The sequence below is a fragment of the Hibiscus syriacus genome, unplaced genomic scaffold (assembly GCF_006381635.1).
Source record: "Hibiscus syriacus cultivar Baekdansim isolate YM2019G1 unplaced genomic scaffold, ASM638163v2 tig00110007_pilon, whole genome shotgun sequence".
Classification (NCBI taxonomy): Eukaryota; Viridiplantae; Streptophyta; class Magnoliopsida; order Malvales; family Malvaceae; genus Hibiscus; species Hibiscus syriacus.
The window spans coordinates 457,511-468,909 of record NW_024062559.1 but is presented as its reverse complement, the minus strand read 5'-3'; positions in this window follow the sequence as shown (position 1 = coordinate 468,909).

The following is an 11,399-nucleotide window of genomic DNA, read 5'->3' as shown; positions in this document are numbered from 1 at the left end:
GTGATGACTATATGTATGATCCTCAGACTTGAGATCAATGTAATCCCAACATATATTGTTGTATATTTTGATACAATTAAACATGTTCCGTAACTGGTTGCACTATAAAGACTGTAATTGAATATATCTTGATATATGTAGTGAGGTGTATATGTTTAAGATAGGATTTGTCCTTCCTACATAATAGGAAATATATCACATGCCACTTGATTGAGTGAGACTAGAAATGCATGGCCATGCTCGAATAAGTTGATATGTGATATCACAAATTATTCATTAACTATAGTCTACCCTAGATATCAAGAAACAATAGATGAGTTATACAAGTATGCCTATTCGAGATATAAAGGACAAAAGGATGTAATACATAAAAGAGTTAATCAGAAAGATGATATGTCGAATCATAATTTCTTGTAACTTATGTGACAATGATATATTGTTAGATGTCACTCATTGTATGTAATATTAGAATTGTTCTAATAATTACTACTAACGTTATAAGAACCTACAGGGTCACACCCTAGGATTGAAATGAGCGAAGATGTACAATTTGTTGTATGTTACTAAAATATATCTAGAGTTAAGATATGTATATTTGATATACATATTATTTTAATTATCCAGAATATTGTAAGCATTAAAAGAATGTAATTTAGTTTATAACTCTTTTAATTGATATATATTTCGGAATAATTAAATAAGTTTTTAAATAAACATTAAAGATTGTAATTCAGATTATAATTCTTTAATGTATATTTAATTTGAATTAATTAAATAATATTTTATTTATTAATTAAAAATAACTTTAAGAAAACCCTAAGATGTTAGGGTAATTGATATATTTAAAGGGGTAAGGTAGTAGTCATTTTTACTTCAGCTATTTTTCTCAAAACTGATTTTGGGAAAAGAAAAATTTTGCTCTAAATCGGGTGAACTAAGTAGAGACCGAAACGTGTTTTCGTGGAGGCTTAAGATTTGAACTGTTCGTGATCACCACTTCTCGTTGCCGTCTTTGTTGTTTTTCAAGGAACCAATTGTAAGTATTCGTTTCATTTTCTCCTGATTTCATTTTTACGTACTTGGATTGCTGGTGAGACCATCGAGTTTTGTTTCCGCTATGCCGTGGGGTGTACCGATTGTCTAACAAAAAGTGTCAGCAGCCCAATGAATTTTCTTTGGAGGTCCAGTAGGCTAGCTTTCTCATATCTATCCCATGTACATGCTTCGCACCTCTTGATTTTGATGAGTTTGTTCCCCCTAAGACCTCATTACAACATGCACCTACCCTAGAGTTAAAGAATTTTCCACAACATCTTAAATATGCTTACCTAGGTATTAATGAAACTTTACCTGTTATTATTTCCTCTGCCCTTATTCCTCACCAAGAATGTAGTTTGTTAAGTGTTTTGTCACAACAAAAAAATGTTATGATGGACAATGGTAGGTCTAAAGAGGACAAGTCCCACTATTTGTATAAGATCATGCTGGAAGAATTCCACGACAAATCAATAGAACCAAAAAGAAGACTAAACCCAATCATGAAGAAAGTAGTTATGAAAGAAATCCTCAAATAGTTTAATGCTAGTGTGATTTACCCCTTATTTAATAGTTCATGGGGGAGTCATGTCCAATGTATGCCAAAGAAGGGAGGCACATTTGTAGTAACTAGCAAGTACAATAAGCTATTGCCAACGTACACTGTCACCGGGTGGAAGATATGCATGGACTATCGTAAGCTAAACAAGGCCACCAAGAAAGACCACTTTTCATTACCCTTCATCGATTAAATACTGGATTGATTAGTAGGAAATGAATTTTTACTTTTTGGACGAATATTCTGGGTACAATCAAATTGCCTTTGCACCAGAAGACCAGGAGGATATTACGTTCACATGTCCCTATGGCACTTATGCTTTCCGGATGATGCCTTTTGGACTCTTTAATACCCCGACAACTTTTCAACGTTGCATGCAATCTATCTTTTCTTGCATGGTTGAGGGCTTCCTAGAAATCTTTATAGATGACTTCTTTATTTCTGTAGATGACTTTGTGAAATGACTCAATAATTTGGAAAATGTATTCAAGTGATGTGAGGAAGTTGACCTCATGCTTAATTGTGAAAAGTGTCACTTCATGATGACCAAATGAATTATTCTAGGCCATAAGATCTCTCATAAGGGCATTAAAGTGGATAAAGCCAAAATCGATGTGGTTGAGAAGCTACCCCAACCAACATCTGTCAAGGGAATTACGAGGTTCCTTGGACATGTTGGGTTATATAGAAGATTCATCAAGGTCTTCTTCATGTTATCCAGGCCCTTATGCACCATGCTTCAACAAAATTAGGTATTCGTGTTCAATAAAAATTGCCATGACACATTCACCAAGCTGAAACAAAGACTTGTCGCTACTCCCATTATGGTTCCCCCCGATTGGATGTCACCATTTGAGCTAATGTGTGATGCAAACGATTTTTCCATGGGAGTTATGCTTGGGCAACGTTGAGGTAAAATTTTCCATGTTATATATTATGCTAGCCATACCTTGAGTGAAGCACAAATGAATTACACAACCACTGAGAAGGAATTACTTGGTGTGGCATTTGCATTTGACAAGTTTAGGTCACACTTTATAGGCACCAAACTTATTTTTCACACCGATCCTTCAGCTATAAAATACTTAGTGAACAAAGAAGATGCCAAGCCTAGACTCATTAGGTATATGTTACTATTGTAGGAATTTGACTTAAAGGTGATAGATAGAAAAGGTACTGAGAACCAAGTTGTATATCATTTATCTAGGCTAGAAAACAGTTCTCAATGCCATGACATTTTAGATATTCAAGAAGCATTCCCTGATGAGAAAATATTATGTGCCACGACAATTTCGCGGTATGCTGATATAGTTAAATTTTTTGTTAGTGGAATTTTTCCTTATGAATTGAACAGCCAGGGCAGGAGAAAGTTCCAGCATAATTCCAAATTATATTTTTGGGACGATCCATATTTATTTAAACAATGCGCCGATCAAATAATTCGACGTTGTGTTCCAAAGGAGGAGCAAAGAGACATTCTACACCATTGCCACATAGCCCCCTATGGAGGCCATTTTGGAGTTGTGAGGATTGTTGCTAAGGTCCTTCAATCAGGCTTTTACTGGCCTTCACTGTTCAAGGATGCTCATGAGTTTTGCATAGTGTTTTATAGGTGCTAGCGTACTGGGAACATTTCCAGGCGACATGAAATGCCATTGCAAAATATTCTAAAGATCGATCTATTTGACGTGTGGATCAATGAATTCATGGGACCGTTCCCATATTTTTTAGAGTTTTACATATCTTGCTTGCTGTATACTATGTATCTAAGTGGGTTGAATCAATTGTAACTCCAAAAAATGACTCTAAACCCATGTTCAAGTTCCTTCACAAGAACATCTTCCCCCGATTCAAAGCACCTAGAGCCATCATTAATGATGAGGGCACTAATTTTGATAAAAAAGCTAATTGCCAAGCATTACAAAGATATGGAGTACGAAACAAAATTTCCATGACATATCACCCACAAACCAAATGTCAAGCTAAACTGTCTAACTGGGAACATTAAGCAAATACTGAAGAACGTGGTAAATTCTAGAAGGAATGACTGATCCTAAAGCTTGATAAAGCACTCTGGGCTTATCCAAAGACATTCAAAATGCCTTTGAGACTGTTGCCTTTCAAGATGGTGAATTAGAAAGCATGCCACCTACTTGTGGAGATAGAGCATAAGGCAGATTGGGCTATCAAGAAGCTTAATTTTGATGTGCAACTAGATGAGGAGCAACGATTACTCGATCTGAATGAAATAGAAGAATTTAGAGCACAAGCTAATGAAAATTCCAAGCTTTACAAGTATAAAACCAATAAGTGGCATGATCAAATGCTTTTCCCAAGGCATTTTCATATTGGTCAGCAGGTGCTCCTCTTCAACTTGAGGCTGAAGCTCTTTCTCGGTAAATTAAAGTATGATGGTTTAGACCCTTTGAAGTACACAATGTCTACCCTCATGGTGATATTGATATCAATAATATAGATGATGGGACCATTTTTAAAGTTAACGATCAACGTCTTAAAGCTTATCAAGGAGCTCCGCCTTTGTATGAGAAATTATCACTCTTCTTACAAGATGCCTGAACTTGCAAAGCATTTTGAATATGCCAAACATTTCGGATTTACTCTTGTGCATAAATAAAACATTTATTTTATTTTATATTTAGTTATTTTTCGGTTAATAGAGTTATTTTGAATTTTTAAGGACCCACACAGATGGCATGTGAGGACCGTATGGTTAAGGACATAGGATCGGGTTGTATCAAGACAAAAATAGGTTGGAAAATCTTCAATTTTGACTTTTGAATTTTTTGGGTTTACTTTTACATTTAATGCTTTTATTGTTTTCCCCAACCCACAACCCATCCACCTGTTAAATAACCCCATTTCTTCCCTTTTATTTTATTTCTATATTTACTCTCTCACTCCAGTTTCATCTCTTTCTCTTCTTCTTCTCTCTTCAAACCGCACACTATAACTGAAAGCTTCATGATTTTTCATATTTTCTTTCTTTTGTTAACCAAACATTGGTGCGCTCACATCTGCTGAGCATGACTCTGTTGTCACCATCGTGTTTTATCGATGAAGCTGTATAAGAACGATATCAAGGGCTCAAAAACTGTCGGGTTTTCTTTGAGTTAGGCTTCATATTCTAAAACACTAAAGATGCTGACCTTAGAGGCGATACCATGGACATTGACCACCAACACAAGTGGAAAAAAAATTTTAGGCATCCGGGGAACATGAATGTGTCTCTTGTGAAGGAATTTTATTCCAACTTAACTGACCCAAATCAACATGCCATGGTGGTTCACGATATTTTTATTCGGTTTACCCCTTTGGCTATTAATCGTTACTTTAAAATGTAGGATATTGTTGATAGCCACACCACATTTTCCAATGAGCTAGATAACAAGAATTACCCTGGCATATTGGAGGACCTCTATTTTTCAATTACAAAGTGGAATGGACAACAAGCCAGCCGACGATCGGTGGATCATGAGATGCTACAATCGAGGGCTAAGTTGTGGAATCATTTCATGAAGCATAAGCTTCTCCCAACTGCCCACAACACCACTGTCTCATTATATATGATGCTTCTGTTGTACTCTATTTTGGCGGGGCGCTCCATTGACATAGGAAAGATAATCGTGGAATAAGTTCATACTTGTTTGAAGTGCTTGCTAGTACCCTGGTATTTCCAAACCTCATCAGAGTACTCTATCGTAAAAAGAAGGTGCCTGAAGACCAATTTGACGCAATATTGTATGCTTTGTCTAGTATTACAAAGGCCAAGCTGCCTACATTGCTTGGATTTAAGGAAAATAATGGTAAGGAAAAAGAGGAGAGAACCTCCCGAGCTGATGAAAACCAAGATGCCATGGAAAAACTAGACTCTTTAGAGTAGGTAGCCAAGTGGACCCAGAATCACATGGCAAATTTGACCAGAAACTTGACGACATTATTTGCCTATGTCAAGCGTATGGACAAGGTTGTGGCGACTGCCTTTATGAGGCTTATCCTGCATGTTTCTCTTGATCACCCGATCTTCCCTGATACGCTCTTACGTACCTCTACGAATGCCACATCAGTATATGCTCCCCAACCTACTAATGAGAATGAGCTAAAAGATATTGATCCAATCCACTCAATGCCTGCAATAAAACCCCAAGAGACTGAGATCCATCTACCAACCTTTACAGTACCCTCGCAACCCACAAAGGCACTTGATGCAACATAATAAAAAATGCCACAACAATTCCCTCACGAATGAGTTGACGCCGTTTGAAGAAGGCGTTTCAGCATGAGCAGCCTCAATTCACCCCAATATCTGAAGGCCTTAGGACTGCACCACCAATAGATTATGAACACTCCATCCCCACACCATTACGTAAGAGCCCACATCATATGGTATCCCTAACACCACCATAAATGGTCAAGGTACCTTGCATTGCATAACATGTAGTCTAGTTTTTACTTAGTTTTTATTTAGCATTGAGGACAATGCTTCTCTCAAGTTTGGGGGAGGTAGGGTTCTTAAGTCATTGCATGATAATATTAGTAGAATGAATATGCCATGACATTAGTAAGTGTTCGAATTAGTTCTTTGGAATAAATTAAAGATACCTAATGATGATGAACTCTTTATAACTAGAATTGAATGTACATGACTGTTGAGAATGATGGAACCAACTCTTGGACTTGTTTATTTGTAAACTTTGATACAAAATTGTATGTTTTCTATTCTTAAGAAACTTAAAAAAAATTATAAGAGAACTCTTGCATTTCTTGGCATAAAAATTTAACAATGACCTTGAATGATGAAAACCCCACATGTTTCTAAAAAGGAAAAAAAATGTGATGAAAAAATAAAATTGTGAATAAATGCTTCGACATAACTGTATGTGTCATGGAATTGCATGGATACTGTATTTTAATAAATGGAAGCCATAACATATGAGTGAATGAAAGTAGTCATGGGATGGCTTTGCCCAATATGCTAGGGAACGGAGTGTTTGCTCCACTACGTTGTCAAGTCTAGAATAGTAGGTATGATGAGTTGACTCCCCTCGTAATAGTGTTAAAAAAGAATAAGAAAACAATGTAGGATTAAACTTGTAAATGCCATGGTAAAATAAGAGAGATTTCTTATAAATTTTCTAGATTTGTTAAGCATGGACATGACACAATCAAACACACAAACACAAACAAAGGATCTTGCCCTAGGGGATAGTTCTTGAATTCTGAAATTAGTCTAGAATATTGAAGTTAATTGGTCAAAGGGCTGAAATTTTATCCCATATGACTATCTTGAACATGAGCTTACAATGGTATTTTTATTTTGCTTACTATAATCCATTGCTTGTCCTCAAGTAATAACTTAAGTTTGGGGGTATGAAAACTCCGTAAAAAGGCCATATTTAGGGACTTTTTTCACTTAAGTTATTGAATGTCTAATAGCTCATATAAGATAATATAGATGCATTTAAAAGTATATAATTGTATGTGGTGGAAATATATTTTTTTCGTGGCATTTTATTTTGAAAACGGTGGTACGTTATGGGGAAGGTGTTTTATTTGATGATGTGCAGGGTTAGGGAGCAAGGATAAGTGAAGATAATCTCCGTGACAAATTTAGAATGCTGAGCAGAATGCAAATACCAACTCATAAATTATTTTGGAAGTAAAAAAGACCATGGAAGATGTTTTTTAGCCAGTTGTCCTTGTCTTCACATGCAGTCAGCTGCCAGACACCTAAGAGGGAATATCTGCCATCTAGGTCGTCTGATCTTGTCTGCACGTACGTCCAACTACCAACTATCCAGGAGAGGACCACTGCACCTCTATAACAGCCCTCACGTGAAAGGAACAAACTTGGGGTATCATGGAAATTTTAACACAAATCCCTATGTTTATTCCCCACTATAAATAAGAGATGAAGGCTCCAAATTAGGAGTCAGGGATTTTACACCATTTTGAGCTAAAATTCTTGAGAAATGAGTGAAGAGGTGGCTGGAAGAAAAGGTTCCTCCTTTTTACATCATTCATTTTTTCCGTGTCATTTCTCTATTAACAAGCTAGAGGGAGTGGCGAGCTAGACATCTGAGAGGAGCTAATAAGCTAAGGCAATTCACGGTGGCTGAGAGGAGCTCCAACTGTACACATCGAAGGCTTTTCCTCCATACATTTACTATTTTATCACTTATCATATTTGGGTTGTATGGAACGAATGATCTTCATGCCTTGTTTCTTGGAATATTCGAACCCCACCAAGTACTAGATTTATTTTGTGGGAGTTCACTATGGGTATTTAAGCTTTTTTTTAATGGATGGTTGTTTTTCTTTATGTTATTATTTGTTTTGCTTATGGTTCTTAATGTGTTAAGGTTGTAGGAGCTATGAGAGTAGTCATTCCTTAGGAAATACTTAGTGTTCGAGAGAAACTAAGTAGCTCATCTTTAGTGTTCGAGAGAAACTAAAGAGGATCAACATAAGCAATGGGTTTTAGATGGTAACTAGACCTAATCCACCTTTAGACATAAGGCTAGGATTTCATCAACTAAATGGAGTAGTTCTCAGTCGAGAGATTAGATGCTAGTGCTAACGCCGAGTGGTATTATATTGATCTAAACCAATGGGATACCTTCACCTGCTAACACCGAGAGATATTGCCAAGGTATTCCCAACCTGTCAAGTCCCTTGACTATATATAGCATACGCCACCTTTAGTAAACTCTTTCAAGAAAGTAAGATATAGAAGTAAGACGATCTTGAGAAAATAGACTTAAGTTTTTGAAGTGACTCTATTGTTCATTCCATAGTAGCTTGTTGTGTAAGGATTATCAAGTCATTTTATTCAAATCCACTGTTTACATTTTGTTTTGCCTTTACGTTTTCATTTGATTTCACTACACTCAATTTATTTTGACAAGACATTTCCATCCATTTTGCCATGATATCATTATTTTCTCCTACGTCACACTATCATTCCATCTCCACCAACATACATTTGATATTGCCTCATCATTATCATTGGCACATACCATCGCACTAATTATACTTAGATAAAGTAGTTATTTGCTTGGATTGAACTTATAAATTTCCTTCAATCCCTATGGATACGATACTCACTCATCATTCATTACTTGTTCAATTGTGTACACTTTCATATATTTCACATCCATATTTAGTACTCACTAAATGAGGACACTAAGATGGAAGGCATCATGGACAAATACAAAAAGCAAGCATGAGATTCAGATAGTTCTTTATGATAGAGGACAAAAATGGAATTTTCGATGAGAACAATCTTAACATAAAGTGAAGGCAAGAAATGCAATCATCTAAGATTTCCTAGAGCAAGTATAGAAGATAACTCATCACTTGTATTGCCTGGAAAGAGAAGCCAGGGTAGTCAAATAGGTTATTCAACCAGTAACCAATAAAGCAAGAAGACTTGTCAACCTGTTGATTGTTGTCTAGGGCTTAGAAGATCTAGTTATAGTGTAGCTTTAAAATATTTTTGGACTCATTATAATAACATTTTTGCCCCAATGAAGGTTATTTATTATGATAGACACCTTCGAATCAATGCCTCAGAGTTTTCATGCATCTATCATTTTGTATTTTTTATTTTTTACATTTTTTAAATTTTGTATTAATATATTCATATTAAAATAAAATCAACTAATAAAGAATGTTTTGCTGAAAAAGGAAGAAACAATGGATCCATTGCATCCTCATAACACCTGCTTAAAAACAAAAAAGATGGAAGCAAAACTCTCCCATATTGAGGAAAACATGTTGAAGGTGCAAAAGAAACTAAAGACAAGATAAATTAGAACCACCAAAACACCTTAAACACCATTACCAAGAACCAACATTCTCTAGTTGACCAAATCGTAGCGAGACTGATAGGGCTGAACTTAACAAACACTCTTGGAGTGGGGCCATCTGAAAGAGCAGTTATGCAACCTACTCCAAAGTTGGTAATCACACCTAGAAATCTACTAGTATACTAAGGGGATTCATCTGCTATAAATGTACAAACTTTGATAATGAATCCCCAAAATAGTTTTAAGGATTATCACATTCTAAACTTTGATGGAGAGGACATGGAAAGAAAAATGGAATAGAAGATCAAATATATGAAGACCAGATGAGATCCATAAAGGGAGAAAATAATACTTATAGGATCGATGCTTTTAAGTTAATTCTTGTTCTGAAATTGATTATTCGCCCAAATTCAAAGTTCCTGACTAAGAAGTTTGATGGAAACACCCTTCATCTCATATCACCATGTTCTGTCGAAAAATGATAGGGTATATCGGAAATGATCAGCTACTGATCCACTGCTTCCAAGAAAGTTTGACAGGTTCATCAATCCGTTGGTATAATCAGCTGAACAAAATTCACATTAGATCATGGAAGGATCTCGCAAAATCCTTTCTACAACAATACAATCACGTGAATAATATGAGATCCATCTGTGTTATGATGCATAGTATGGAGAAGAAACCTAATGGAAGTTCAAGAAAGTATGCACAGCGGTGGAATGATATAGTTGTGCAAGTTTATCCTTCATTTGATTAAATAGGAAAACAAAAAGCTTTTCGTACATACTTTGAAGGCTCATTTCTTTGCGCACATAGTCTCAATCACTTCTGGGAGTTTTTCTAACATAGTCATGGCTAGAGAGATGGTAGAAATGACCATCAAGCAAGGGAAGATTGAATGAGGTGAGTCTAATAGAAGGTTCACCATGGAAAAAATGATGAAGAGGTCAATAATGTAAACACTTACAGTATCAGGAAAAGTGTTACAATCTCCAAGCCAAAGTCAATCGCCACTGCACACCATCAAATACCTCAAGGCATGATTAGAATGAGCTGTAAAGGGAAAATGAACATTTTGACCCTATTCCTATGATATACAAAGAGCTATTTCAACAATTCTATAATAGTCATGTGGTGTCACCATACCCTATGGAACCTTTAAAACCACCATACCCTATGTGGTACAATGAAATTGCACATTGTGAATACCATGGTGATGTCCCGGGGAATTCTATTGAAAATTACCTTATTTTCAAAAGAATCATTGCAGAACAAGAACTGGATTCATTTTAATGACTCACAATCACCCAATAGTGCATAATCTTCTACCTAACAACCCAAAGCTGGAGTTAATGGCAATGCCAAGGAGAAAGATAATTCCAAAGTGAAGTCTCCTCTCGCATGAGTATGGATGAAATGATAAATGATCAGTTTCTTTCCCCACATCTTAGTGTTGTAGAATATAAAATCGACAACCATTGTTTCTATCATAATGAGGAGCGGTATAGTGTACAAGAATATCTCGAATTTAGGGCCCTAGTCCAACTAAAGATGGATGGAAAAGAGTTGGAGTTCTATGAGGAGAACGAAGAAACTCTGGAAGTAGATGTTTATACGACTGAAGATTCATACTAATCGACCCTTGGTAATTACACCCAAGGTGAAAATGACAGAGAAAACACTAAAAATAGTGGTGATAACAACACCAAGACCTTTTTCTTATAAAAATAACGAGTGGGATCTAAATGGATGACATTAATAGAGTGAGGCACTTCACTAAAGTGGGATGTGCTACTCTAAAAAATGGAACCCACCTCAAAGAACACTTGAGTCATTCAAAGGAGATGAACCAGCTATTAATCAGCCTATAAAGAAAGCTTTCTAAAACATAGTGAATATAACATCGTGGAACAATTGTATAAATTAATATATAGTATTTCAATGTTAGCATTGTTGCTGAGTTTAGAGGCACACAA